This window comes from Triticum dicoccoides, chromosome 3A, assembly GCF_002162155.2.
Source record: "Triticum dicoccoides isolate Atlit2015 ecotype Zavitan chromosome 3A, WEW_v2.0, whole genome shotgun sequence".
In the NCBI taxonomy this organism is placed as follows: Eukaryota; Viridiplantae; Streptophyta; class Magnoliopsida; order Poales; family Poaceae; genus Triticum; species Triticum dicoccoides.
Window position 1 is genome coordinate 173,491,381 of NC_041384.1, and position 6,000 is coordinate 173,497,380.

Sequence of the window (6,000 nt, forward strand, 5' to 3'; positions counted from 1 at the left end):
GGCAGTAAGAGGAAGCTATCTCTCGTCCGTCAGCAAACATGCATTGTTCCCTCTTGGAACCACGAACCTTCTAGTAAGTTGCTCCGGTTTGTGAGGGGTGTGTGTCCAAACTTTCGTCAAACCTGCCAACTTTTCTACCACATCATCTTGGTGGCATGACATTAAATCAAGCAAGGTCTCATGTTTTTCTGATTATTTTTTAATTTTTTAGAATTAAAATGCCATGGCATGCACTCGATGCATGTGCCCATGCCTTGACACCAATATGTTTGAAATTTCTTTATAATTTACTGCACATGGGATTAATTCGCACATAAGTACACAAAAATATGATTTTTCAAACCGTTTTGGTTAGGCGTTGCATGTAGATGTAGTGTAAATTTGAATTATGGTCATTAAATGGTTAGAAAATCACTTAAATGTCTTTAGAAGGTCAAATGACCCTTGAAATTTATCAAATTTTCACATGATAGTTGCACGTTAAATGTAGGAAAAAATTTGAAGGCCGTAAGAGAAAGCTATCTCTCGTTCGTCATCAAACATGCATTGTTCCCTCTCAGAACCACGAACTTTCTAGCGAGTTTCTCCAGTTTGTGAGGGGTGTGTGTCCAAACGTTCGTCAAACATGCCAATTTCTTTACCACATCATCTTGGTGGAATGACATTACATCAACCAAGGTTTCATGTGTTTCTGATCTTTTTTCTATTTTTTTGAATTAAAATGCCATGTCATTCCATGCATACGTATGCATGTGTCCATGTCGTAAGACTAATATGTTTGAAAATTCTTTCTAATTTACTGCACATGGAATTAACTCGCACACAAGTACATAGATATGATTTTTCAAACCATTTTGGTTAGGCATTGCATGTAGATGTAGTTCAAATTTGAATTACGGTCATTAAATGGTTAGAAAATCACTTCAATGTCTTTAAAAGGTCAAATGACCCCTGGAATTTTCCAAAATTTCACATTACAGTTGTAGTAGTGCACGTTAGACGTAGGAAAAAATTAAAGGCCGTAAGAGGAATCAATCTCCCATTCGTCATCAAACATGCATTGTTCCCTCTCAGAACCACGAACCTTCTAGCGAGTTGCTCCGGTTTATGAGGGGTATGTGTCCAAACTTTCGTCAAACATGCCAATTCTTTACCACATCATCTTGGTGGATGACATTAAATCAAGCAAGGTTTCATGTTTTTCTGATCATTTTTTATTTTTTTTGGAATTATAATGCCATGGCATGCACTCCATGCATGTGCCCATGCCTTGACACCAATATGTTTGAAAATTCCTTCTAATTTACTACACATGGAATTAACTCGCGCACAAGTACACAAAAATATGATTTTTCAAACTGTTATGGTTAGGCGTTGCATGTAGATGTACTTCAAATTTGAATTGCGGTCATTAAATGGTTAGAAAATCACTTAAATATCTTTAAAAGGTCAAATGACCCCTGAAATTTACCAAATTTTCACATGACAGTTGTATTAGTGCACGTTAAACGTAGGAAAAAATTTGAAGGCTGTAAGAGGAAGCTATCTCCCGTTGTTCATCAAACATGCATTGTTCCCTCTCGAAAGCACGAACCTTCTAGCGAGTTGCTCCGGTTTGTGAGGGGTGTGTGTCCAAACGTTCGTCAAACATGCCAATTTCTTTACCACATCATCTTGGTGGCATGACATTACATCAACCAAGGTTTCATGTGTTTCAGATCATTTTTCTATTTTTTGAATTAAAATGCCATGTCACTCCATGCATACGTATGCATGTGTCCATGTCGTGAGACCAATATGTTTGAAAATTCTTTCTAATTTACTGCACATGGAATTAACTCGCAGACAAGTACACATATATGATTTTTCAAACCGTTTTAGTTACGCGTTGCATGTAGATGTAGTTTAAATATGAATTACGGTCATTAAATGGTTAGAAAATCATTTAAATGTCTTTAAAAGGTCAAATGACCCCTAGAATTTTCCAAAATTTCACATTACAGTTGTAGTAGTGCACGTTAGACTTAGAAAAAATTTGAAGGCCGTAAGAGAAAGCTATCTCCCGTTCGTCATCAAACATGCATTGTTCCCTCTCGGAACCACGAACCTTCTAGCGAGTTGCTCCAGTTTGTGAGGGGTGTGTGTCCAAACTTTCGTCAAACATGCCAATTTCTTTACCACGTCATCTTGGTGACATGACATTACATCAACCAAGGTTTCATGTGTTTCTAATTTTTGTTGGAATTAAAATGCCATGCCACTCCATGCATACGTATTCTTGCATATGTGTCCATGTCGTGATACAAATATGTTTGAAAATTCCTTCTAGTTTACTACACATGGAATTTACTCGCACATAAGTACACAAATATGATTTTTCAAACCGTTTTGGTTAGGCGTTGCATGTAGATATAGTTCAAATTTAAATTACAATCATTAAATGGCTAGAAAATCACTTAAATGTCTTTAAAAGGTCAAATGACCCCTAGAATTTTCAAAAATTTCACATTACAGTTGTAGTAGTGCATGTTAGACGTAGAAAATAATTTGAATGCTGTAAGAGGAAGCTATCTCCCATTGTTCATCAAACATGCATTGTTCCCTCTTGGAACCACAAACCTTCTAGCGAGTTGCTCCGGTTTGTGAGGGGTGTGTGTCCAAACGTTCGTCAAACATGCCAACTTCTTTACCACATCATCTTGGTGGCATGACATTACATCAACCAAGGTTTCATGTGTTTCTGATCATTTTTCTATTTTTTTTGAATTAAAATGCCATGTCACTCCATGCATAGTATGCATGTGTCCATGTAGTGAGACCAATATGATTGAAAATTCTTTCTAATTTACTGCACATGGAATTAACTCACAGACAAGTACACATATATGATTTTTCAAACCGTTTTAGTTACGCGTTGCATGTAGATGTAGTTCAAATATGAATTACAGTCATTAAATGGTTAGAAAATCACTTAAATGTCTTTAAAAGGTCCAATGACCCTAGAATTTTCTAAAATTTCACATTACAGTTGTAGTAGTGCACGTTAGATGTAGAAAACATTTGAAGGCCGTAAGAGAAAGCTATCTCCCGTTCGTCATCAAACATGCATTGTTCCCTCTCGGAACCACGAACCTTCTAGCGAGTTGCTCCGGTTTGTGAGGGGTGTGTGTCTAAACTTTCGTCAAACATGCCAATTTCTTTACCAAGTCATCTTGGTGGCATGACATTACATCAACCAAGGTTTCATGTGTTTCTGATTTTTTTGGAATTAAAATGCCATGCCACTCCATGCATACGTATTCATGCATATGTGTCCATGTCGTGATACAAATATGTTTGAAAATTCCTTCTAGTTTACTGCACATGGAATTAACTCGCACACAAGTACACAAATATGATTTTTCAAACCATTTTGGTTAGGCGTTGCATGTAGATATAGTTCAAATTTGAATTATGATCATTAAATGGCTAGAAAATCACTTAAATGTCTTTAAAAGGTCAAATGACCCCTAGAATTTTCAAAAATTTCACATTACAGTTGTCGTAGTGCATGTTAGACGTAGAAAATAATTTGAAGGCTGTAAGAGGAAGCTATCTCCCGTTCGTCATCAAACATGCATTGTTCCCTCTCGGAACCACGAGCCTTCTAGTGAGTTGCTCCGGTTTGTGAGGGGTGTGTGTCCAAACTTTGGTCAAACATGCCAATTTTTTTACCACATCATCTTGATGGCATGACATTACATCAACCAAGGTTTCATGTGTTTCTGATTTTTTTGGAATTAAAATGCCATGTCACTCCATGCTTAATTGTGTCATAGCCGTTAGACCAACATGTTTGAAAATTCCTTCTAATTTACTGCACATAGAATTAAATCGCACACAAGTACACAAAATATGAGTTTTCAAACTGTTATGGTTAGCTGTTGCATGTAGATGTTGTTCAAATTTCAATTATGGTCATTAAATGGCTAGAAAATCACTTAGATGTCTTAGAAGGTCAAATGACCCCTGAAATTTTCCAAAATTTGACATGATAGTTGTATTAGTACTACAAAATTTCTCGTTCATTTAAAACACCATCCGTTTGCACTTTATTCCAAATTCGTCTTTCACAGCTAATGAAAAATATCTACAACATCACACAGTTGTTTTCTAGGAACCGTTTGCGATGAAAATATCTGGGTCTATTTAAGTCTCCCTCCTTAAGCTTTGCCGGCTCGTCTTCTCTAGTGCCGGCAACCCCCAAATCCACGAATCCCGATCCCCATTCCCACACCCCCTTCTTGCAAAGATGACGCCGTGGAAACGCTTCGTGAAGGCTTGTACGTTGGCCACGTCCCCCCCAGCGCCGCCGCCTGCGCAGAGAGCACGGCCGCCTACGCCGAGAGTGCCGCCGCATCCACATTGAGCGTGGCCGCTTCCGCCGAGAGGGCGTCTGCTGCAGCTGACAGGGCAACTGCAGCAGCCGAGACGGCTGCAGCTGCTGCTGCGACGGCGGCTGCAAACGTCGAGAGCGCTCGAGCTGTCGTCTGTGCCGCTGATGTCGCCCTGGCCCGGGTCGAGGCCATCCACGGCAAGATCGAGGATGCACATACCAAGATATTCCAAGACACCTCGGACTCCAGCATGTAACCCACGTCTAAAAAGGCGACGGTGGCCATAGAGCACCTGCTTCCTCATGAGGTCGCCGAGCGGGAGCTGGAGATGCAGGAGGCGGCGGAGATTGAGGAGCGCCGGGAGGAGGAGTTGCACATGGACGAGGTCGAGGTAGAGAAGAGTCTGTCCATCGAGGAATCGGCAGTGGAGTAACAACGCGAGCTCTGGCGGAGCCACTACTACAAGTACTACAACCTTGAGGGCGGCGCCGAGGATGAGGACGAGGACGAGGACAAGGACGCGGTCAACTTCAGCAGGGGGGATGCAGAGTCCACCAACGGCGGCATGTCGCCAGGACAAGTCATCGATGTCTCATCTCACACCGGCGATGCATAGGCCGGCATGGCGGCGAATTTTTAATTATGCGTACTTAGGCTTTATTTTTAATGCTGGTCTTTTGTTAGAGCAATGTTTAGGTCAACTGGCTCTGTGTAATTACTAAAATTTCTCGATTCAGTAAGTGTGGTCTGTCTACTGTATGCTTTTTTCTGTGCCCAAGTTAGCAAGCGATGTTAAATTATGCAATGATGTACCCAGGGAAATTTCCACCAAAATTTGAATTATCAAACTCATCCCATGCGCGTAAAGCAGAAGAATCGTTTGCGATGCACACAATCGTTCAAAGTGAATGGTCTGGCGGCACCGCGCACGTTCAAAGTGAATGTGCCCATGCCTTGAGACCAAAATTTGAATTATCAAACTCATCCCATGCGCGTAAAGCAGAAGAATCGTTTGTGATGCACACAATCGTTCAAAGTGAATGGTCCGGCGGCACCGCGCGCAAAGTTTCCCTCTACATTTCCAAAATTTTGGCCTAATGCCAAAATATCTACCCCCGCCCCCTTCCCCACCCCCTTTTCTCCCCGACCACAAGTCACATTTCCCTTGTTTCCTCCTTCCTTCCTTCCTTGCTAAGTTATAGCTGCTTCCTCTCTCTCACCGTCTCGCATCCTACCGCCGGGGTCGCCATGGTCTGCTTCAAAGACATCTCCAGCGGTTCCTCCTCCGGCGACTACTCCTTCACCACCCGGGTATGCCTCTCTTCTCTCTCTCGGGATAAGACTTGGAATGAAGGATTTTTACCCGGGGGTCGATTTGAGTCGCTTCTTCCTCTTGTAGCTCCCTAAGACCATCAGTGGCAACGAATGGAGCGGGGTGGCTGAAGATCTATCTGCTCGTTGTCCCCATCAATCTCCATGCGTGAAGCTAGTTGCGTTTGATTCTGTGGACAGTGGGAGGAAGTTTCTGCCATGTGCAGAGAAGGTTAGACCCTCTTTCGTTGTTACAAATCATTTGTTATATGTGATTCAGACACTGTCACGGTCCCAACCCATTCATACCACA